The sequence below is a fragment of the Daphnia pulex genome, chromosome 10 (genome assembly GCF_021134715.1).
Source record: "Daphnia pulex isolate KAP4 chromosome 10, ASM2113471v1".
Taxonomy (NCBI): domain Eukaryota; kingdom Metazoa; phylum Arthropoda; class Branchiopoda; order Diplostraca; family Daphniidae; genus Daphnia; species Daphnia pulex.
Genome location: NC_060026.1, coordinates 8321097 through 8346739, shown reverse-complemented (window position 1 = coordinate 8346739; position 25643 = coordinate 8321097). Strand labels below are relative to the sequence as shown.

At 41.2% G+C, this 25643-nt stretch overlaps 6 non-coding genes across 6 annotated transcripts; 4 read left to right on the top strand and 2 right to left on the bottom strand.

The window, feature by feature from the left end:
• Positions 1 to 1570: 1570 nt before the first annotated feature.
• On the top strand, positions 1571 to 1642 carry Trnaw-cca. The gene has a single exon. It is a non-coding gene; the product is annotated as a tRNA-Trp (tRNA).
• Positions 1643 to 2575: 933 nt separating this feature from the next.
• Trnaw-cca lies at positions 2576 to 2647 on the top strand. The gene has a single exon. It is a non-coding gene; the product is annotated as a tRNA-Trp (tRNA).
• Positions 2648 to 4231: 1584 nt separating this feature from the next.
• Positions 4232 to 4302, bottom strand: Trnag-gcc. The gene has a single exon. It is a non-coding gene; the product is annotated as a tRNA-Gly (tRNA).
• Positions 4303 to 15204: 10902 nt separating this feature from the next.
• Trnaw-cca lies at positions 15205 to 15276 on the top strand. The gene has a single exon. It is a non-coding gene; the product is annotated as a tRNA-Trp (tRNA).
• Positions 15277 to 15858: 582 nt separating this feature from the next.
• Positions 15859 to 15929, bottom strand: Trnag-gcc. The gene has a single exon. It is a non-coding gene; the product is annotated as a tRNA-Gly (tRNA).
• Positions 15930 to 16211: 282 nt separating this feature from the next.
• Trnaw-cca lies at positions 16212 to 16283 on the top strand. Its single transcript has one exon. It is a non-coding gene; the product is annotated as a tRNA-Trp (tRNA).
• Positions 16284 to 25643: the final 9360 nt, after the last annotated feature.

The window sequence follows — 25643 nt, the reverse complement described above, 5'->3', positions numbered from 1 at the left end:
CGACATTGATCTATGAAATGACGAGCTGAATACAACATTACGCCAAACTCTGAAATCCATATGGGGAAATACTAGTGTTATTATTTATTATTTATTAGTTGTTATCATTGCAAAAGACGGAACCCAATTTTAAAAAGCATTTTTAAAGCATCTTCACGTGACCCCAGAAAGTTTCATATGGAAAAGCAGAGAAAAAATTAATTAAGTGAGCCATCGATCTCAAGTCATCAACTAAATGAATGAGTGAATGAACATTGTGAATGAGGTGGTTCTTGCTATAAATTTCTCCAAATTGAAAAGTAAAATATTGCAAAAAATCTTGAGCCAATTAAGAGTAGGTTTTAGACAACGTATACTAGAGCAGAGAATACGAATTTCCAACTCTTAATACAAAAATGGGTTTACTTTTCTGTTTATAAAATTCCCTTGAAGATTACTGGTCCAATATGAAGAAAAATTTTACGCAGTTCGTTGGCTTTTAGCTGATTGGGATATTTGGGATATTCATTCCCTTATAAAAGACACCGTAGTTCCTAAAATATAACGATAGTAATTACATCGAAAATCAAGATTTCGTGGAGCAACGGTAGCGCGGCTGACTCCAGATCAGGAGGTTGCGTGTTCAAATCACGTCGAGATCAAGCAAAAATATTTCTTGTAAAGGTATGTTTAGGCTTTTAAAACGGATATAACGTTCAAATAACATTAATCACCATTGTTTCTATATCTTGTTATCTCAACACACATGTATCCTAATTCAATTTGAATCTTAGTCAGCTGTTTTTTTTTTCTTTTTATCAAAATGTGACTTTAGATCTACACGGGACAACAGTTTTTGGAATGGGAGAGCATAGAACCAAGTGAGTTTACAAAAGGGGGAACATTTGCGTCTGAATGTCGATTACCACAGCAGTTGGAACACGACGAGTTTGAACCGATAACTATCTTGGGTTTCCACGATACAAACACAGAGTCTGGCGATGGATATAACTTGTACCTCTCTGTCCTACAAATGGTTTTTCGCCAATTGGTATGATCAAAGGAAGATTAAGTAATCTAAACCAATCTGGCAAACAAAAAAGAGTCCGCTTAAAGAGATTGCTTCAACCACCACTAACCACTAAGTACCGTCCTTATACGTACTGCGCAAGAATATCAGGAAACTAAACTCAATAGAGTAGATTCTACCAATCTGTCTTGGGCAATGGTGATTAAAATGCATCGATCGGGAATCGAACCCGGGCCGCCCGCGTGGCAGGCGAGCATTCTACCAGTGAACCATCGATGCTTACCCCTCTCGTATACTTCTTGATACAAATTGCACGACGACAACCCATCTATTGTAGCCGACTATCATGCCTAAGCTTGTTAGCTTTCATTACGGAAATCAAGGCTTGTGGCGATCAAAAGATCTAAGGAAATATAAAAAAATAACCTGACTAATCTGACTGACTCTTTCAAAAGACTAAATGTGTTCGTGTGATAATCAATCTTACCATCAGAATCTATTCCTTTATAAAAGACACCGTAGTTACCAAAATATAGGGATAGTAATTACATCGAAAATCAAGATTTCGTGGCGCAACGGTAGCGCGCCTGACTCCAGATCAGGAGGTTGCGTGTTCAAATCACGTCGAGATCACGCAAAAATATTTTATTTCTTGTGAAGGTATGTTTTGGCTTTTAAAACGCATACAACGTTCAAATAACATTAATCACCATTGTTTCTATATCTTGTTATCTCAACACACATGTATCCTAATTCAATTTGAATCTTAGTCAGCTGTTTTTTTTTCCTTTTATCAAAATGTGACTTTAGATCTACACGGGACTACAGTTTTTGGAATGGGAGAGCATAGAACCAAGTGAGTTTACAAAAGGGGGAACATTTGCGTCTGAATGTCGATTACCACAGCAGTTGGAACACGACGAGTTTGAACCGATAACTATCTTGGGTTTCCACGATACAAACACAGAGTCTGGCGATGGATATAACTTGTACCTCTCTGTCCTACAAATGGTTTTTCGCCAATTGGTATGATCAAAGGAAGATAAAGTAATGTAAACCAATCTGGCAAACAAAAAAGAGTCCGCTTAAAGAGATTGCTTCAACCACCACTAACCACTAAGTACCGTCCTTATACGTACTGCGCAAGAATATCAGCAAACTAAACTCAATAGAGTAGATTCTACCAATCTGTCTTGGGCAATGGTGATTAAAATGCATCGACCGGGAATCGAACCCGGGCCGCCCGCGAGGCAGGCGAGCATTCTACCACTGAACCATCGATGCTTGCCCCTCACGTATACTTCTTGATACAAATTGCACGACGACAACCCATCTATTGTAGCCGACTATCATGCCTAAGCTTGTTAGTTTTCATTACGGAAATCAAGGCTTGTGGCGATCAAAAGATTCAAGGAAATATAAAAAAATAACCTGACTAATCTGACTGACTCTTTCAAAAGACTAAATGTGTTCGTGTGATAATCAATCTTACCATCAGAATCTATTCCTTTATAAAAGACACCGTAGTTACCAAAATATAAAGATAGTAATTACATCGAAAATCAAGATTTCGTGGCGCAACGGTAGCGCGCCTGACTCCAGATCAGGAGGTTGCGTGTTCAAATCACGTCGAGATCACGCAAAAATATTTTATTTCTTGTGAAGGTATGTTTTGGCTTTTAAAACGCATACAACGTTCAAATAACATTAATCACCATTGTTTCTATATCTTGTTATCTCAACACACATGTATCCTAATTCAATTTGAATCTTAGTCAGCTGTTTTTTTTCCTTTTATCAAAATGTGACTTTAGATCTACACGGGACTACAGTTTTTGGAATGGGAGAGCATAGAACCAAGTGAGTTTACAAAAGGGGGAACATTTGCGTCTGAATGTCGATTACCACAGCAGTTGGAACACGACGAGTTTGAACCGATAACTATCTTGGGTTTCCACGATACAAACACAGAGTCTGGCGATGGATATAACTTGTACCTCTCTGTCCTACAAATGGTTTTTCGCCAATTGGTATGATCAAAGGAAGATTAAGTAATCTAAACCAATCTGGCAAACAAAAAAGAGTCCGCTTAAAGAGATTGCTTCAACCACCACTAACCACTAAGTACCGTCCTTATACGTACTGCGCAAGAATATCAGCAAACTAAACTCAATAGAGTAGATTCTACCAATCTGTCTTGGGCAATGGTGATTAAAATGCATCGACCGGGAATCGAACCCGGGCCGCCCGCGAGGCAGGCGAGCATTCTACCACTGAACCATCGATGCTTGCCCCTCACGTATACTTCTTGATACAAATTGCACGACGACAACCCATCTATTGTAGCCGACTATCATGCCTAAGCTTGTTAGTTTTCATTACGGAAATCAAGGCTTGTGGCGATCAAAAGATTCAAGGAAATATAAAAAAATAACCTGACTAATCTGACTGACTCTTTCAAAAGACTAAATGTGTTCGTGTGATAATCAATCTTACCATCAGAATCTATTCCTTTATAAAAGACACCGTAGTTACCAAAATATAACGATAGTAATTACATTGAAAATCAAGATTTCGTGGCGCAACAGTAGCGCGCCTGACTCCAGATCAGGAGGTTGCGTGTTCAAATCACGTCGAGATCAAGCAAAAATATTTTATTTCTTGTGAAGGTATGTTAAGGCTTTTAAAACGGATATAACGTTCAAATAACATTAATCACCATTGTTTCTATATCTTGTTATCTCAACACACATGTATCCTAATTCAATTTGAATCTTAGTCAGCTGTTTTTTTTTCTTTTTATCAAAATGTGACTTTAGATCTACACGGGACTACAGTTTTTGGAATGGGAGAGCATAGAACCAAGTGAGTTTACAAAAGGGGGAACATTTGCGTCTGAATGTCGATTACCACAGCAGTTGGAACACGACGAGTTTGAACCGATAACTATCTTGGGTTTCCACGATACAAACACAGAGTCTGGCGATGGATATAACTTGTACCTCTCTGTCCTACAAATAGTTTTTCGCCAATTGGTATGATCAAAGGAAGATTAAGTAATCTAAACCAATCTCGCAAACAAAAAAGAGTCCGCTTAAAGAGATTGCTTCAACCACCACTAACCACTATGTACCGTCCTTATACGTACTGCGCAAGAATATCAGCAAACTAAACTCAATAGAGTAGATTCTACCAAACTGTCTTGGGCAATGGTGATTAAAATGCATCGACCGGGAATCGAACCCGGGCCGCCCGCGTGGCAGGCGAGCATTCTACCACTGAACCATCGATGCTTGCCCCTCACGTATACTTCTTGATACAAATTGCACGACGACAACCCATCTATTGTAGCCGACTATCATGCCTAAGCTTGTTAGCTTTCATTACGGAAATCAAGGCTTGTGGCGATCAAAAGATCCAAGGAAATATAAAAAAATAACCTGACTAATCTGACTGACTCTTTCAAAAGATTTAATGTGTTCGTGTGATAATTGTAAAATTGTTCGAGCGCTAGCGCTGAAAAATTGGGATTATTTACTAAAATGAAAAGAGAGACAGAACTGTGTGTGACCTTTTATATTGAGCATATTTATAGCAAACATGACTTGAAGTATGGCAACAGTGCCATACAAAAAAAGATGAAGAGGTGTGGACGAAGCCTATGAGGCACCACACGTCGGTATACTAATCAGACTTTAGAAGCACTGAAATATAAAGTAACACGGAGGAAAGGCAACAAGAAAAGGAAACATGATTACTTTTTGTTGCTAAATTTCTCAGATTGTCGATCTTGTCTTGTCTCCTTTTCCCGGCTGTAATCGTTATTATTTCCACTGAAAAATAACAAAAGCAAAAACGAGTCTGATCATTATTAATTACTAAAAATATGAAAAGCAGCGGCGGGCGGGTGGGAGAGACAGTTCTGTCTCTCTTTTCATTTTAGTAAATAATCCCAATTGTTCAGCGCTAGCGCTCAAACAATTTTACAATTATTTAGTAAAATTCGTTCGACAGAACTGTGTGTTCAAAGCAAAAGCTGACGAGGTATAGGGAAAAGAGCGAAAATAGAACCACAACACAGCAGAGGGTTTGACTGTGATTCCAAGATGATGTCAGATGGATGGCGATCAGGTTGGATGGTCCATCGCCCATCTCCCTGTGGTAAAGCTGTTTGAACATAGACTGTCTGGCCCAATGGCCGAAGTCTAGGATAATTCGGACTCTTTTTCTCTGGTGCCGTGAAGATTCACCCTAAGCGCTAACTAGTCCCGTGGCCTATTGTAGTGACGGGGAACGGGATCACGAAGTTTGTTGTTGTTGAGCAAGAGAGAAGCGGAGTTGGTGGCATTGCGCAATGCTACAGTACAATCCAAATGTGTTTCCACGCATTTGACAGAACAAATTGAAAAGAAACATAAAGTTGCTCGGTCCCGAATGACACACGATGGAGGGGCCTAGAGTGTTGAGTTTTACTTATTTGGCCAATTGTAAAACACATTTCGGAATCGACTCAAACAAATTTGAAGAGATTCGTATGTTTCTAGTAGTGTGGGAGTCAAGAGCAGAGATACCAGCTTCCGAGACATTTCAGGGAGAGAAGGAGCAATTGTTGTGACATCAAAAAAAGGATTCCATGATTGGGGGTATCTGACTGATGTAGGCAAATATATTTTTTTTTTTTTTTTTTCGCATTTGACAGGACAAATTGAAAAGAAACATTAAGTCGCTCAGTACGTGATGGAGGGGCTCAGAGAGTTGAGCCTTACTCAGTTGGGCAAGGGGAAAAGACATTTCGGAATCGACTCCAACACATTTGAGAGATTTCGTAAGTTCTTAAATATTGGCATGAGGGTCAGAGAGAGAGCAGAATGACCAACTTCCGTGACAGTTCAAGGAGAGATCTCTTGTTTTTGGCGGGCGGATGAGATGTTACCCGGGTTTACAGCAAGCGTAGAGGAGAGAGTAGGGGCGCTGACCTACGTCTTTGTTCTGCAGCTCCTTCTCACGCTCGTAGCACATAAAAAGTTTCAGTCGGACTTATGTGCAACGATTTTATGTAGATAACGGTGGTGTCGGTCTTGTTTTCCGCCATGCAATCAGGGAGAGAAGAAGCGATGAAACATTCAAAAGGTTATTGACATCTCGGCCAATTCCGCTTTACACCAAGGCAAGTGACAAGGCAAAGGCAAGGGTAACCCAAAAACGCCCTCGGTTGTGAACAGAAACCAAAACGCAGGGTAGGTGAATATTTGGACGAGTTTCAGAAACGCCCTCGACGCAAGTATATCTTTTGGCCTCGAAAGACTAGACTGTAACCTTTGTCGACTTAGCTTTCTTCTCCTTCGTCTGTTCTACTTGCCCCCCCCCCTTCTAATTTTTTTTTTTTTTTTTTAATAAACTCCACCTCTGTTGACCAAATATCCAGCTGGACGCTATCCATCGATGCGTTTGGTGGAATATTACGTTGAAAGAGGGGAAAATTCGCCTTTGCTGTTTAGTTATTAATTTCAGTTAAAAAAATTCGGCTTTTTTTGTAATAGTAGACAAACAAAAAATCTAACGGCACAACCCACAGGTCATTGTCAGACGGGCCTATGTGATAACGGAATGAACTGGCAATCGGCCAATAACTGAGGGAAAAAAGAAATTAAAAAATAATTTGCATACCGGGCGAAACTGTTGTTGTCGTTGGGAGAGCCGTATAGAGGATGTGAACGGCTCGATTTCCCCGGTGTTGCCGAAGTCGATGGTCCAGCCACAGAGCTGATTATCAAACTGGCGGTCTTGACTTGAGAGACGAGTTCATTGACAAAATCCGTCCCAAACAGATCCTCGCCTCCAACTGGAAGTTTTCCTGCTGCGCGGGAAAGTAGACCGATGTGATTGGGATGAGTCTGTGTCAGAATGTTGAGTCGTCTAGAGTGGGTGATCTCGCGAAACAGGTGAACCCACAGCATTAACAGGGATCTCAAGGCCTTGGAGTCGTTGTTGCTTCTCTTTCTTTTCTTGTTGAGGAGAAATAAGAGAGGTTTGGCCATATCCAGGATGAAATCTGTCTGTTTTCGATACACTTTCTCCAATTGGTCAATATTGGCCATTGTTGCACTCGAATTCTTGGCAGATTTAAGGGCCCCGTAGAATGTCTCGTCCAATTTGGGATTCGTGAAAAGATCAGAGGCACTGACACTAGCCTTTTTGCCACGTTTGACAATAGGCTTGTACGCCTCTCTAGCAGACTTCAAGTTTCTTTCACCTATGCCTTTCGCAATCCAATTAGCGAGAACCAACGATTTGCGTATGCTAAGCGTAAAGTTTTTTGGTTTAAACTTAGTAATGTCTGAAAAGGTACTTGAAAAAGAATTAGAAGAAGAGGCGGATCTCTCAGACGAGACAGAGTCGGAACTCGAACTCGAACCCGTCTTACGAGAACGCCTAGATTTACGATGTTTAGACATGCTTGCTATGCAAGAGCAAAAAAAGATCTGATTAGTATACCGACGTGTGGTGCCTCATAGGCTTCGTACACACCTCTTCATCTTTTTTTGTATGGCACTGTTGCCATACTTCAAGTCATGTTTGCTATAAATATGCTCAATATAAAAGGTCACACACAGTTCTGTCGAACGAATTTTACTAAATAATCAACCTTACCATCAGAATCTATTCCTTTATAAAAGACACCGTAGTTCCCAAAATATAACGATAGTAATTACATCGAAAATCAAGATTTCGTGGCGCAACGGTAGCGCGCCTGACTCCAGATCAAGAGGTTGCGTGTTCAAATCACGTCGAGATCAAGCAAAAATATTTCTTGTGAAGGTATGTTTAGGCTTTTAAAACGAAAAGGACCATTGTTTCTATATCTTGTTATCTCAACACACATGTATCCTAATTCAATTTGAATCTTAGTCAGCTGTTTTTTTTTTTCTTTTTATCAAAATGTGACTTTAGATCTACACGGGACTACAGTTTTTGGAATGGGAGAGCATAGAACCAAGTGAGTTTACAAAAGGGGGAACATTTGCGTCTGAATGTCGATTACCACAGCAGTTGGAACACGACGAGTTTGAACCGATAACTATCTTGGGTTTCCACGATACAAACACAGAGTCTGGCGATGGATATAACATGTACCTCTCTGTCCTACAAATGGTTTTACGCCAATTGGTATGATCAAAGGAAGATTAAGTAATCTAAACCAATCTGGCAAACAAAAAATAGTCCGCTTAAAGAGATTGCTTCAACCACCACTAACCACTAAGTACCGTCCTTATACGTACTGCGCAAGAATATCAGCAAACTAAACTCAATAGAGTAGATTCTACCAATCTGTCTTGGGCAATGGTGATTAAAATGCATCGACCGGGAATCGAACCCGGGCCGCCCGCGTGGCAGGCGAGCATTCTCCCACTGAACCGTCGATGCTTGCCCCTCACGTATACTTCTTGATACAAATTGCACGACGACAACCCATCTATTGTAGCCGACTATCATGCCTAAGCTTGTTAGCTTTCATTACGGAAATCAAGGCTTGTGGCGATCAAAAGATCCCAGGAAATATAAAAAAATAACCTGACTAATCTGACTGACTCTTTCAAAAGACTAAATGTGTTCGTGTGATAATCAATCTTACCATCAGAATCTATTCCTTTATAAAAGACACCGTAGTTCCCAAAATATAACGATAGTAATTACATCGAAAATCAAGATTTCGTGGCGCAACGGTAGCGCGCCTGACTCCAGATCAGGAAGTTGCGTGTTCAAATCACGTCGAAATCAAGCAAAAATATTTCTAGTGAAGGTATGTTTAGGCTTTTAAAACGGATATAACGTTCAAATAACATTAATCACCATTGTTTCTATATCTTGTTATCTCAACACACATGTATCCTAATTCAATTTGAATCTTAGTCAGCTGTTTTTTTTTCTTTTTATCAAAATGTGACTTTAGATCTACACGGGACTACAGTTTTTGGAATGGGAGAGCATAGAACCAAGTGAGTTTACAAAAAGGGGAACATTTGCGTCTGAATGTCGATTACCACAGCAGTTGGAACACGACGAGTTTGAACCGATAACTATCTTGGGTTTCAACTATACAAACACAGAGTCTGGCGATGGATATAACTTGTACCTCTCTGTCCTACAAATGGTTTATTCGCCAATTGGTATGATCAAAGGAAGATTAAGTAATCTAAACCAATCTCGCAAACAAAAAAGAGTCCGCTTAAAGAGATTGCTTCAACCACCACTAACCACTAAGAACCGTCCTTACGCGTACTGGCAAGAATATCAGCAAAATAAACTCAATAGAGTAGATTCTACCAATCTGTCGTAGGCAACGGTGATTAAAATGCATCGATTGGGAATCGAACCCGGGCCGCCCGCGTGGCGGGCGCGTATTCTAGCACTGAACTATCCATGCTTGCACCTCTGGTATACTTCTTGATACAAAATGAACGACGACAGCCCATCGAGGTCCGCCCAGCGATAAACACCAATCGTGCTATACGCCTTAGAATTTGCCTGGTCGGCTAAAAAGGCTTCTACCACAGTTACGTCATTGCACAGGGGATCGGAACGCCTTCCCACACACCAATCTGACAAAACTCCCCAGGCCGAAGCGTAAGCGGAGTTTATAGGAAATAGTCTCATGGGAGAATTTCTCACTTTAGAGGCCCCACGAAAGCACAAAAGAGTCCTGGCTCAAAACACCATCTTGAGTTGGCCGATTTCAGGTTAGCTCAATGATCCATTCACAAACACTCAAACAGTAAGCGTCTCTTCATTGAACCTTCCTGTCCCGAGTCTTGAGTCCTCCCCCTCAGGTCAAATACCCGTTGAATTGTCTTTGTTGTCGGCTTGGACTCAGTAGAGAGTCCAGGCTTTGTAACTTGTATTTCAGTGGACTTAGAATATTTTTTTTGAATAGGAAATGTTGTAAGTATCTGGATTCAGGACCATTCACCGTTTACCCATTGGGAATTTGCAGACGACATCCGTGTTTAGGCTCAATTCTGCAGATGCCAGAAGACGCAACCGTTGGACCGTCCCATCCTACTTTCAGGCCGCCTCTGATTGTAGCTCCTCGGTGTGGTCGACGTCCACAGCCGGGATAAATCTAGCCCAACTAATTGTCTCCAATTCCAGGAAGTTCAACGATACTAACCGGTCGTATTGTCTATTTACACATCTGGACGAATTCTCATCATTTCGCGCATCGTAAGCATCATCTCACTGAATCTACTGTAAGGAGAAAGTGTACCTTTGTGCGAATGCACCACATATGTGCGGTTACGAACTGCAACCAACATGAGATTTCTGAAACAATTGCTGCATTGGACCAATATTGTGCTGGAAGCAAATTTAACGTTGTTCCAAGATCGATATGAGACAGGTCCACCATTCGTCCAATTTTAGCATTGGGCCAATACGACCTTGGTGGAATATCGGTGGAATATTGGCTCTATCTTGTGCCTGACTCATCTCCATCTTGAAAGACCGTTATTTGAAGCCAATGTTTAACCATGATAAAGAATCATATGTAAACAACAATGTTGTACCAAATCACCATATATGTGCGGTTACGAACTGAAGCCAATGCAAGGTTTCTGAAACAGACGGTGCATTGGAACAGATCAAAAATGGGGATTGGGCTAATTAATGAAACGAAAACAGATATAGCTGCCAATATAGTTTATTAAACGTGGTAGCAAAGAGCAAACAACTCCAAATTACGTGTTTTTTAAGTTTAATCGTTGTTGACGGCTTCGTCTGCCGTTCCACGTCGTACTTTTTGCTTTAAAAACTTGTCTATGGCAGTTTTCTTAATGGCAGTGAGTTTCTTCCTATCAGCGACCCCACCGTCCTCATCCGCTGCATTAGCGAAAGTGTCTAATCCCATTTCCTTTAGAATGGTGTCGTTTGTCAACTCTTGGCTGGTGTTGCTGGCCCAACGCCAAATTATGTCTAAATTAAAGAGTAAACAAAAAAGATTAAAACAGGTAGAAAAAAGGGAATTGCTTTAAAAGTTTACCGATTACAAAGGAACAAATCATCTACATATCAGTAAAGACGTGTTTAACTTTAGTTTTTTTACGGGGGAAGTACATCATTCTGAGCTCTTTAGACATAAGGCTCTTTAATACATTTCTGACAATAGCCTTTAGGCTCTTGTTGGTCCTCACCAGGGTCAGGACGTTTCTGATTTGTGTCTTTAGCGTTGCATCATTCCTCATCTTAACTTCAAGTTCCTCGAAAAACGTCTGAGCCCAGCTAGCAGAGTATATTTCCCAAATATTGCTAAAATATTATATTCCTACAATTGAGATGTTGGTAAAATAATTTTTTTAAATATTTTTCCAATATATTTTTGCACCCAAATTTGTTGGCTCACAATATTTTTTCAACTTGTTTTACTTTTTTCACTTTTATTGGTAAAATAAAAGTTTTACTACTTTTAAAATTTTGACGGAAATCTGGTTGTTGTGTTTATGGTTATATAGTCCATCGTGGAATATTTATTTATCTTCTACTTGTTATTAGACAAGTTCTTGATTTTGGCCTTGAGTGGGTTTGAACCATCACACCTTGAGTCACCAATCCAATGCTATAACCACTACACCAAGATCGTTGTTACTAATATTTTTCGACTTGATGCAATAAAAGTTTTTAACTTCTAGAAGCCACGTAAACAAGGGTTAAGAGGGGATTCCCTATAGGGGTTTGTCCCGACAGGCAATAGACAGATGCAGAGGATCTCGCCAAGGATGTTCCTACGGCCAAAAAATGGATAAGTCTAGTCCCGTAATGGTAAAATATTGTTTTCCGAGAAGATTCTTCGGTCGATAACCCACATATTGGTATAATATTAGATTATTACTTTGCTGCGTCAAGGTGGCTGTTAAATTGTTTTGTTGTTTTCCCAATGAATGGCTATTATGAAAAATGAATAAATCAATATTACTTTTTGTTATTTTCCCAATAACGGACCATTAAAAAAATAATAAATCCTTTTTTTATGAAAAAGCTATAGTCTTTTACATTTAACATGCGTTCAAAATCCTAAAAGTTTTATATCGTATTCAATTCGTTAGTTCTGCATACAATTGCCTAACTGAACAATCCAATTTTCTTAAAATCCATATCTTGCACAAGTCTCGAACAACTAACTTACGTACTTCGAATTTAAAACTCTACCTTCGCGCTAACGTAATATAATTTATCTTAAACGTTAAGGAGATGAAATGTTAAATCTGCTATTATTATATATCCATATAGGTAATTCTATGGAGGTTGGTTCAAACCCACTTGCAGCAAACAAATGACTTATGAAACAAATAGTCTCAATAATCATAAATTTCTACACTGATGTAAATTAAATCGATTTTGCTCACGCTGGGCTATAACCATGACAATGTGTAAGTATGCACTATCCATCCGGTCACATCGGGACTTTATTATCATTACCGTTTCTGGTGTAGTGGTTATAGTGTTGGATTGGTGACACAAAGGACGATGGTTCAAACCCACTCTCGGCTTAAAAGACAGCAGCTATCCAATCATTTAGGATTTTGAACATGTGGTAAATGTAAAAGACTATAGCTTTATCATAGAAAACGATGTAATCATTATTTAATGATCCGTTATTGGGAAAATAAAAAAAAATTATATTAATTTATTCATCTTTGATAATAGTCATTTATTGGTAATATAACAAAAAAATTTAACAGCCACCTTGTCGCAACAAAGTAATAATATAATATTATACCAATATGTGGGTTACCGATCGAAGAATATTGTCGGAAAAAAATATTTTACCAATAAAGACATGCTAGCTGGGAGTTGTCACAGGCAACTCATCGGCACAGTCAGTTGAGCATGGCGAGCCATTAATTGGTGTAGGCAGGTTGGTAGCGATTTCAAGTCTCCTCGTCATGAACAAGTCAGTCAGCTGCTGTATTCCCATTTTGATCTCAATAAGCATTTTTGCAACGTCAACCTGTACCAACATTGCTTTTTCTGCCTGCTGGATTACTACAACAACAAACAAGTAAACAAAAGAAATCTTTAGTAGTTGTCACTTAGGTGTACCAATAAAGACATTTTCCTTACCCAATATGTCTTCATCGCTTACAGAAATAACATCCTGTATTACCTCGTCGTTTTACACCAAAATTTCTCTGGTTTCTCTCATTTGGACGTGAGCCACACCCCCTTCTATCGGTTGAGTTACCGTTTCATCTTCTGGTCTCTTCATCTTGTTCGTGAAACACCCCCTCCCCCTTCTTCTTTTGCTGGATGAGTTCCCGTTCTGAAGGCGTATTTCAGTCATTTGAATTCCTTTCTTTCACCTCGTCCTCTGACGTAGATTCTTCAGAGCTATTGTGATCTAGATTTTCAGAACTCTTTCTAAAGGGACAGAAGGGTGAGCTTGTTACAGAACAGACGAATCAGACTCTGGCTTTTCAGCAGGAGTTACTATACCACAAATATAAAAAGTTATAATCTGGACTTACAGTTTCATAATTCAAATTATTACATATCGTACCTTTTGACTTCTGGGCTTTGGTTACAGTCTTATTTGATGTTGCCGTTGTTAGGTTTTTTAGAGCTTCTGCAATGAAGAAAAAATAGTATGCTATTTCACCATATCACCTTCAAAACCCGTATAGAATCACCTGCTTGTGTTGTAGAGCCATCACCCTTTTCCTTATGGTTACTCTCTTTCACTTTTCGGTTCCGAGTTAACTTTATTTCCTGAAATACACAAGGCAACATGAACACTGTATTGAGAGAAAAATATAACAAAATTCCATAATGAATGTACCTTGGGGAATACGTGGAGCTACAGGTGTAACTTGCACTACTTGTTAGACTATGATGGTACCACTGAACCATCGATGCTTGCCCCTCTCTTATACTTCTTGATACAAATTGCACGACGACAACCCATCTATTGTAGCCGACTATCATGCCTAAGCTTGTTAGCTTTCATTACGGAAATCAAGGCTTGTGGCGATCAAAAGATCCAAGGAAATATAAAAAAATAACCTAATTAATCTGACTGACTCTTTCAAAAGACTAAATGTGTTCGTGTGATAATCAATCTTACCATCAGAATCTATTCCTTTATAAAAGACACCGTAGTTCCCAAAATATAACGATAGTAATTACATTGAAAATCAAGATTTCGTGGCGCAACGGTAGCGCGCCTGACTCCAGATAAGGAGGTTGCGTGTTCAAATCACGTCGAGATCACGCAAAAATATTTTATTTCTTGTGAAGGTATGTTTTGGCTTTTAAAACGCATAAAAAGTTCAAATAACATTAATCACCATTGTTTCTATATCTTGTTATCTCAACACACATGTATCCTAATTCAATTTGAATCTTAGTCAGCTGTTTTTTTTTTTCCTTTTATCAAAATGTGACTTTAGATCTACACGGGACTACAGTTTTTGGAATGGGAGAGCATAGAACCAAGTGAGTTTACAAAAGGGGGAACATTTGCGTCTGAATGTCGATTACCACAGCAGTTGGAACACGACGAGTTTGAACCGATAACTATCTTGGGTTTCCACGATACAAACACAGAGTCTGGCGATGGATATAACTTGTACCTCTCTGTCCTACAAATGGTTTTTCGCCAATTGGTATGATCAAAGGAAGATTAAGTAATCTAAACCAATCTGGCAAACAAAAAAGAGTCCGCTTAAAGAGATTGCTTCAACCACCACTAACCACTAAGTACCGTCCTTATACGTACTGCGCAAGAATATCAGCAAACTAAACTCAATAGAGTAGATTCTACCAATCTGTCTTGGGCAATGGTGATTAAAATGCATCGAACGGGAATCGAACCCGGGCCGCCCGCGAGGCAGGCAAGCATTCTACCACTGAACCATCGATGCTTGCCTCTCACGTACACTTCTTGATACAAATTGCACGACGACAACCCATCTATTGTAGCCGACTATCATGCCTAAGCTTGTTAGTTTTCATTACGGAAATCAAGGCTTGTGGCGATCAAAAGATCCAAGGAAATATAAAAAAATAACCTGACTAATCTGACTGACTCTTTCAAAAGACTAAATGTGTTCGTGTGATAATCAATCTTACCATCAGAATCTATTCCTTTATAAAAGACACCGTAGTTCCCAAAATATAACGATAGTAATTACATTGAAAATCAAGATTTCGTGGCGCAACGGTAGCGCGCCTGACTCCAGATCAGGAGGTTGCGTGTTCAAATCACGTCGAGATCACGCAAAAATATTTTATTTCTTGTGAAGGTATGTTTTGGCTTTTAAAACGCATACAAAGTTCAAATAACATTAATCACCATTGTTTCTATATCTTGTTATCTCAACACACATGTATCCTAATTCAATTTGAATCTTAGTCAGCTGTTTTTTTTTTTCCTTTTATCAAAATGTGACTTTAGATCTACACGGGACTACAGTTTTTGGAATGGGAGAGCATAGAACCGAGTGAGTTTACAAAAGGGGGAACATTTGCGTCTGAATGTCGATTACCACAGCAGTTGGAACACGACGAGTTTGAACCGATAACTATCTTGGGTTTCCACGATACAAACACAGAGTCTGGCGATGGATATAACTTGTACCTCTCTGTCCTACAAATGGTTTTTCGCCAATTGGTATGATCAAAGGAAGATTAAGTAATCTAAACCAATCTGGCAAACAAAAAAGAGTCCGCTTAAAGAGATTGCTTCAACCACCACTAACCACTAAGTACCGTCCTTATACGTACTGCGCAAGAATATCAGCAAACTAAACTCAATAGAGTAGATTCTACCAATCTGTCTTGGGCAATGGTGATTAAAATGCATCGACCGGGAATCGAACCCGGGCCGCCCGCGTGGCAGGCGAGCATTCTACCACTGAACCATCGATGCTTACCCCTATCGTATATTTCTTGATACAAATTGCACGACGACAACCCATCTATTGTAGCCGACTATCATGCCTAAGCTTGTTAGCTTTCATTAAGGAAATCAAGGCTTGTGGCGATCAAAAGATCCAAGGAAATATAAAAAAATAACCTGACTAATCTGACTGACTCTTTGAAAAGACTAAATGTGTTCGTGTGATAATCAATCTTACCATCAGAATCTATTCCTTTATAAAAGACACCGTAGTTCCCAAATTATAACGATAGTAATTCAATTGAAAATCAAGATTTCGTGGCGCAACGGTAGCGCGCCTGACTCCAGATCAGGAGGTTGCGTGTTCAAATCACGTCGAGATCAAGCAAAAATATTTTATTTCTTGTGAAGGTATGTTTAGGCTTTTAAAACGGATATAACGTTCAAATAACATTAATCACCATTGTTTCTATATCTTGTTATCTCAACACACATGTATCCTAATTCAATTTGAATCTTAGTCAGCTGTTTTTTTTTTCTTTTTATCAAAATGTGACTTTAGATCTACACGGGACTACAGTTTTTGGAATGGGAGAGCATAGAACCAAGTGAGTTTACAAAAGGGGGAACATTTGCATCTGAATGTCGATTACCACAGCAGTTGGAACACGACGAGTTTGAACCGATAACTATCTTGGGTTTCCACGATACAAACACAGAGTCTGGCGATGGATATAACTTGTACCTCTCTGTCCTACAAATGGTTTTTTGCCAATTGGTATGATCAAAGGAAGATTAAGTAATCTAAACCAATCTCGCAAACAAAAAAGAGTCCGCTTAAAGAGATTGCTTCAACCACCGCTAACCACTAAGAACGGTCCTTACGCGTACTGCGCAAGAATATCAGCAAAATAAACTCAATAGAGTAGATTCTACCAATGTGTCGTAGGCAACGGTGATTAAAATGCATCGATTGGGAATCGAACCCGGGCCGCCCGCGTGGCGGGCGCGTATTCTAGCACTGAACTATCCATGCTTGCACCTCTGGTATACTTCTTGATACAAAATGAACGACGACAGCCCATCGAGGTCCGCCCAGCGATAAACACCAATCGTGCTATACGCCTTAGAATTTGCCTGGTCGGCTAAAAAGGCTTCTACCACAGTTACGTCATTGCACAGGGGATCGGAACGCCTTCCCACACACCAATCTGACAAAACTCCCCAGGCCGAAGCGTAAGCGGAGTTTATAGGAAATAGTCTCATGGGAGAATTTCTCACTTTAGAGGCCCCACGAAAGCACAAAAGAGTCCTGGCTCAAAACACCATCTTGAGTTGGCCGATTTCAGGTTAGCTCAATGATCCATTCACAAACACTCAAACAGTAAGCGTCTCTTCATTGAACCTTCCTGTCCCGAGTCTTGAGTCCTCCCCCTAAGGTCAAATACCCGTTGAATTGTCTTTGTTGTCGGCTTGGATGTTGAAATTATACAAGGATTGGTCACTGTTAACGAGGCTTCTGTATTGTTTCAACACAGGGTAAAGCAATGAATCATTCCATAATGGAGCTTCTGGCTAGACCAGGCTTAATACAATAGACTGTTCATGGCACATTTAAACACGTACATAGGATTACGATAAACGTGTGACGATAACGTCCACACGTGATGATCAGGAAAGACAGAGTTGTGAAACGATAACGTTTCCACAATGCAGCAATGCATACATATATATATGATGTGCCATGAACAGATTATACGATAATAGATTACAATAATTACCAGTGTTGAAGATGGAATGAAGCACACTTAATCAAAGGAAAAACGATCAGATAATTCTGTAGATAGAGAGAGCAAAAACGAACACTTCGTGTCAATTCACAGAAGCGTGGTGAGAGCAGACGAAACAAAGGATAGAGAGAAGAGACAGAAGCTACAACCCGAAGGCCGGAGACCTGCCTCCACTTCTTAGCATAGAATGGGTTCAACTAGAGCCATCTGGCGGTCATTTGGTGAAGGTCGTGTTTGTTGAGAATCTCAACACTCCCCTCAAACATAACCAGAACAAAACAAAAAAAAACTTTAACACAAGTAACACGACAATTAAAAAAAATTTATATCTTCTTGTTGTTGACGGTGTTCTTGCATTTCTTGGATTAGAAGAAACTAGTTGAGATCAGTCGGGACTGGAACAATTCCAGCCAACTCCCGCAGAATTGAGAATCGAGGATTAGGCAGAGGCTTGGTGAACGGATCTGCAAGTTGATTGTCGGTCGACACATAGATTACGTTGATATCTCCTTTCTCCTGAAGCTCACGTACGAAGTGGAAACGGACATCTATGTGTTTCGTTCTCTGATGAAACACGGGGTTTTTTATCAGCTGGATAGCTGACTGATTGTCACACATGATGCGGAGCGGCCTTTCCGATCCGAGATTTATGTCCACTAAAAGGCGCTGAAGCCAGACTCCTTCTCGTGCTGCTTCACAAGCGGCCACGTATTCTGCCTCGGTTGTTGAGAGGGCGACGCATGACTGGCGACGACTACTCCAGCCGACGGGTCCTCCGTGAAGAAGGAAAATAAAACCCGTCGTGGAACGGCGAGAGACGACATCTCCAGCATAGTCTGAGTCTGTGAAGCCTTTGAGTCCGTCCGTCCCTGGACCAAAACGAATGCCATGGCTTGAAGTTCCTTGAAGATAGGACAAAATTCGCTTTACTGCTTCCCAGTGACTCGGCTCTGGGTCCTCACAGAATTGTGAAACTTGCCCTACAGAAAAAGAAATGTCGGGCCTGGTTGCCACCATTAGATACATGAGAGAGCCAACAGCCTCCCTATAGGGCATCGTCTCTTCTTGTCTCCCTTTTTCTGCACTCCTATGCAGATGGTGACCTGGCTCCGCTGGAAGGTTTCTTGGACGACAGTTGGCCATGTTGAAGCGCTGGAGAATTTTCTTTATGTAGATTGGTTGTGAGAGAAACAGCGTTTTTGTTTGACGATCGCGATGGATGGATAGTCCGACAAAGTGATTAGCGACTGTGCATCTCATATCAAAATGCTCGTTCAGATGTTTAACAATGTCAAGGATGGAGCTTCCGTTGTTGCTACATATCAGGCAGTCATCCACCCAGATAATGACGATGACAAGCTCACCTTGGTTTTGGCGAATGTACAGACATGGATCGGCAGAGCTTGGACGAAGACCAAACTTTTTCAGAAAATGGTCAAAGTGCCGGTTCCATACGCGCGAGGCCTGCTTCAGACCATAGATGCACTTGTGAAGGCGGCAAACATATTTTTCTTTTCCGGCGACGACATATCCCTCTGGTTGTTGCAGATAAATTTCCTCGTCGAGCTCGCCATACAAAAACGCAGTTTTCACGTCTAGTTGAGACATCTCCATATCGTAAGCGGCGACAAAGGATAAAACCACTCGGAGTGTGTCATGTTTGATGACTGGCGAAAAAGTCTCTTCAAAGTCGATGCCTGGCCGTTGAGAAAAACCTTTTGCGACTAACCTTGCTTTGTATCTAGCAGGGGAACCAGGAGTGGCAGGTTTTACCTTAAGAACCCAGCGTGACAAGGTGCATTTTCTTCCAGGTGGTAGCTCTGAGAGGGACCACGTTTTGTTGGTCATCAGAGATTTCATTTCATCCTGGATAGCGGCTTTCCAAAGCTCGGCATCTGGTGACTTCATTGCATCTGCGTAGCTGGTTGGCTCGTAGATCTCATCTTCTTGTGAATCGAACGATAGAAGAGATTGCCACTGTTTCCTGGGTTGGCGATTGCGTAGGGGATACGGCGAGAAACGTGTCCGCGGTGGTGATGAGGCGGAGTCATTATTTTCGGGTGGAGTAGTTGAGTTGCTCGTATCTTCTGATGTGTCAATGATTCCTGGGGAAGCTACATCTGGTGAACGTGATGGCTCCTGTTGGGTCTCAAGAATCTCCCCTGCGACTGGAGGCATCAGGTTGATCGGATTGGCTTGGTCGGATGGTTGTGGTGCTTGAATCGGATTGGAAAACTTTGGTAAAATTTCGAGAAAATCTTCCCGTTCTAAATTGGTGGAGAAATCCGGTTTAGCGTTAAAAAATTCATCAAAAATAACGTCTCTACTTATTTTGATTTTCCTACCAATTACATCCCAGAATCGATATGCCTTTTGCGAGAGAGAGTAGCCGACGAAAAAACATTTGAGACTCTTGGAGTCTAGTTTCCGTCTCTCGGCTTTGGGCACATGGATGAAGGCGATAGATCCAAAAGTCCGGAGGTGTGAGACGTCAGGTTTAGTTCCATGCCAGGATTGATAGGGAGTGACTTCTGACGTGCTGTTGCTGACGCGATTGAGTGTGTACACAGTACACGCGATGGCTTCTGCCCAGAGCTCCAACGGTAAATGTTTGGCGTATAGCAGACAGCGTCCACCCTCGACTATGGTGCGATTGGCTCTTTCGGAGACGCCATTTTGTTCAGGTGAGTGTGGCGCAGAAGTCTCAAGCCGGATGCCCTTCTTTGACAGCCATGATTTCAGAGAGTTGCTCGTAAATTCTCCGCCATTGTCAGCTCTTAGTGTGCGGACTAGATGTCCAGTTTCGCTCCGCAGCGTGTTGACGTACTCTTTGAAATATTCGGCCACATCCGATTTCTGTTTTAGGAAGTACACGGCTCGCCATCCGCTGTAGTCATCTGTGAAAAGCACAAAATATTTGGCTCCTCCTGGGGTCTGCACGTGCATAGGGCCGCAGACGTCTGCATGGATGAGTTGTCCGACTTCGTCTGCTCTGGTTCTTCCGGATGGGAAAGGAGATCGTTGCATCTTTCCTGATGCGCATCCTGCGCATGGATGAGTGGGGATGTCAACATCGGATTGGAGCTTGAGGCCTTCTACCAGTTGGCTTGATGCCATCTTCAGGATTCTCTTGTAGCTGATGTGTGCGAGTCGTTCGTGCCAGACGGAAATTGATGCTGCTTTTGGTGTAGCAAAACAGGCAAAATCTTCGGATGAAGAATTGATCGAGGTGTTGGGATGGATGTCAAGGTGATAAAGACTGCTCCCGACTCGTTCGCCTACCATGACGATAGTTTGATTTCTTGTGAGAGTCACCTGGGTTTCGACGAAATGCACGGAAAGCCCAACATCAGTTACAGCAGCAATAGAGAGTAGATTGGTTCCTAAACCTGGAACGTAGAGTACTTTCTCCAGCGTGATCTTCTGTTGGGAGCCGTTGAGTCTTACGATAAATTCAATGCTTCCATACCCGCGTACCACCAGGAGGGAGGTACCAATTCCTTTTACCGTCCAGGTATTCGAGAGAACAGGAGTAAAAGTTGAGAAGACATGTCTTTGTTCCGTCATGTTGAGTACATCCTGAATCTGCGAACCAATCATGGATACTGCGGCTTGCAAAACACGTGGATGAGAGATAGGCATCATCCAGTTGCTCCTTCTCTTTGGCTGCAAGGTCTGATTTAGCAATCAAACTCTTTTCCTTCGCGGCGTTTTCTTCATCTCTAAGTCTCTTCCTGCATACTTCAATTGTATGTCCAGGTATTTTGCATCGGTGGTAGTTGCAGAATCGATATGGACGTCTGTTTTTCGGATGGCTGCCTCGTCTTTCTCCCCTATCACGGCCTCGTGCTGCAGATGACGGCTTGTCGTTGGGAGTGTTACCGTACGTTGGGTAGTGATGGGCAAAATAGGCAGCGTCTTGACTATCTGGCTGTCCTGTGCTCCAGCGTTTTGCCATGGCCTCTTCTTTGAGAAGGCGAGAAGTTAGGAGGGCCATTGTTCTTTCACCAAATGGGACGCTATCCCACGCCGTAATAAAGCTTCTGTAGCTGGGAGGTAGCGTACAGATGATTTTTGTTATAATTGAGATACTGTCAACGGGAGCTCCCACATCTGCGAGTTCGGTGGCCATCGTCTCAACTTCTGTAACGTGAGACATGATGTCATGGTCAGGCTTGTATCTGTACTCGAAGAATCTTGCTTGGAGTACATGACGATTTTCCACAGCATTTCTGAGATATTGGGCTGACAGACGCACCCACATTTGATTGGCTGTAGTGCAGTTGATTAATGATCTCTGCTGCTGGCTTTCAATCGTGGCGATCAAATAACCACGTAAGAGAACGTCTTTTACATGCCAGGCTGCAATGGCAGCACGATTCGTGACAACTCCCTCAGCGTTTAATGCCTGTGATACGAAAATTGGTGTTATGAATATCATCTGTGGGTTCATATAGTTATAATGAAACTATTTGAAAATACCTCAGCAGGAAGGGCTGTTTCCCCATTCACAATCTTGACCAGATCGTGCTGTTCAAGAAGGATCCAAAATCCAAATTTCCATAATGGAAAATTCTGGCCGTTGAATTTGACAATATGGCCGACATCTCGTGTGGTGTTGTTCATCTTGAAATTTTAACTGGTCGAAGGTACTGGGCCCATAACCTGTTGAAATTATACAAGGATTGGTCACTGTTAACGAGGCTTCTGTATTGTTTCAACACAGGGTAAAGCAATGAATCATTCCATAATGGAGCTTCTGGCTAGACCAGGCTTAATACAATAGACTGTTCATGGCACATTTACACACGTACATAGGATTACGATAAACGTGTGACGATAACGTCCACACGTGATGATCAGGAAAGACAGAGTTGTGAAACGATAACGTTTCCACAATGCAGCAATGCATACATATATATATGATGTGCCATGAACAGATTATACGATAATAGATTACAATAATTACCAGTGTTGAAGATGGAATGAAGCACACTTAATCAAAGGAAAAACGATCAGATAATTCTGTAGATAGAGAGAGCAAAAACGAACACTTCGTGTCAATTCACAGAAGCGTGGTGAGAGCAGACGAAACAAAGGATAGAGAGAAGAGACAGAAGCTACAACCCGAAGGCCGGGGACCTGCCTCCACTTCTTAGCATAGAATGGGTTCAACTAGAGCCATCTGGCGGTCATTTGGTGAAGGTCGTGTTTGTTGAGAATCTCAACATTGGACTCAGTAGAGAGTCCAGGCTTTGTAACTTGTATTTCAGTGGACTTAGAATATTTTTTTGAATAGGAAATGTTGTAAGTATCTGGATTCAGGACCATTCACCGTTTACCCATTGGGAATTTGCAGACGACATCCGTGTTTAGGCTCAATTCCGCAGATGCCAGAAGACGCAACCGTTGGACCGTCCCATCCTACTTTCAGGCCGCCTCTGATTGTAGCTCCTCGGTGTGGTCGACGTCCACAGCCGGGATAAATCTAGTCCAACTAATTGTCTCCAATTCCAGGAAGTTCAACGATACTAACCGGTCGTATTGTCTATTTACACATCTGGACGAATTCTCATCATTTCGCGCATCGTAAGCATCATCTCACTAAATCTACTGTAAGGAGAAAGTGTACCTTTGTGCGAATGCACCACATATGTGCGGTTACGAACTGCAACCAACATGAGATTTCTGAAACAATTGCTGCATTGGACCAATATTGTGCTGGAAGCAAATTTAACGTTGTTCCAAGATCGATATGAGACAGGTCCACCATTCGTCCAATTCTAGCATTGGGCCAATACGACCTTGGTGGAATATCGGTGGAATATTGGCTCTATCTTGTGCCTGACTCATCTCCATCTTGAAAGACCGTTATTTGAAGCCAATGTTTAACCATGATAAAGAATCATATGTAAACAACAATGTTGTACCAAATCACCATATATGTGCGGTTACGAGCTGAAGCCAATGCAAGGTTTCTGAAACAGACGGTGCATTGGAACAGATCAAAAATGGGGATTGGGCTAATTAATGAAACGAAAACAGATATAGCTTCCAATACAGTTTATTAAACGTGGTAGCAAAGAGCAAACAACTCCAAATTACGTGTTTTTTAAGTTTAATCGTTGTTGACGGCTTCGTCTGCCGTTCCACGTCGGACTTTTTGCTTTAAAAACTTGTCTATGGCAGTTTTCTTAATGGCAGTGAGTTTCTTCCTATCAGCGACCCCACCGTCCTCATCCGCTGCATTAGCGAAAGTGTCTAATCCCATTTCCTTTAGAATGGTGTCGTTTGTCAACTCTTGGCTGGTGTTGCTGGCCCAACGCCAAATTATGTCTAAATTAAAGAGTAAACAAAAAAGATTAAAACAGGTAGAAAAAAGGGAATTGCTTTAAAAGTTTACCGATTACAAAGGAACAAATCATCTACATATCAGTAAACCCGTGTTTAACTTTAGTTTTTTTACGGGGGAAGTACATCATTCTGAGCTCTTTAGACATAAGGCTCTTTAATACATTTCTGACAATAGCCTTTAGGCTCTTGTTGGTCCTCACCAGGGTCAGGACGTTTCTGATTTGTGTCTTTAGCGTTGCATCATTCCTCATCTTAACTTCAAGTTCCTCGAAAAACGTCTGAGTTGTCACAGGCAACTCATCGGCACAGTCAGTTGAGCATGGCGAGCCATTAATTGGTGTAGGCAGGTTGGTAGCGATTTCAAGTCTCCTCGTCATGAACAAGTCAGTCAGCTGCTGTATTCCCATTTTGATCTCAATAAGCATTTTTGCAACGTCAACCTGTACCAACATTGCTTTTTCTGCCTGCTGGATTACTACAACAACAAACAAGTAAACAAAAGAAATCTTTAGTAGTTGTCACTTAGGTGTACCAATAAAGACATTTTCCTTACCCAATATGTCTTCATCGCTTACAGAAATAACATCCTGTATTACCTCGTCGTTTTACACCAAAATTTCTCTGGTTTCTCTCATTTGGACGTGAGCCACACCCCCTTCTATCGGTTGAGTTACCGTTTCATCTTCTGGTCTCTTCATCTTGTTCGTGAAACACCCCCTCCCCCTTCTTCTTTTGCTGGATGAGTTCCCGTTCTGAAGGCGTATTTCAGTCATTTGAATTCCTTTCTTTCACCTCGTCCTCTGACGTAGATTCTTCAGAGCTATTGTGATCTAGATTTTCAGAACTCTTTCTAATGGGACAGAAGGGTGAGCTTGTTACAGAACAGACGAATCAGACTCTGGCTTTTCAGCAGGAGTTACTATACCACAAATATAAAAAGTTATAATCTGGACTTACAGTTTCATAATTCAAATTATTACATATCGTACCTTTTGACTTCTGGGCTTTGGTTACAGTCTTATTTGATGTTGCCGTTGTTAGGTTTTTTAGAGCTTCTGCAATGAAGAAAAAATAGTATGCTATTTCACCATATCACCTTCAAAACCCGTATAGAATCACCTGCTTGTGTTGTAGAGCCATCACCCTTTTCCTTATGGTTACTCTCTTTCACTTTTCGGTTCCGAGTTAACTTTATTTCCTGAAATACACAAGGCAACATGAACACTGTATTGAGAGAAAAATATAACAAAATTCCATAATGAATGTACCTTGGGGAATACGTGGAGCTACAGGTGTAACTTGCACTACTTGTTAGACTTCTTTGTTGCCGGACGCTCCGATGATGATGATGAAGGCTCGGCATAATTAGTATTTGGCAGTTTCGTTTTGGTTCTGTTTTTTACAAAATTAGGTTCTGGGAAGGGGCATAATTAGCCATTTCACTTGTTTGGATCAAAAACACAATATTGTTGCAAAATCGGATAACTTGGTGGGCCATGGTGGAAATCAACATCAACTGACGTGCCTGATTCACGGGCAAGAAACAATATTGCTCGCAATATTGCCCAATATGTCAAGCCTATGTTCATTTCGGTAAGGT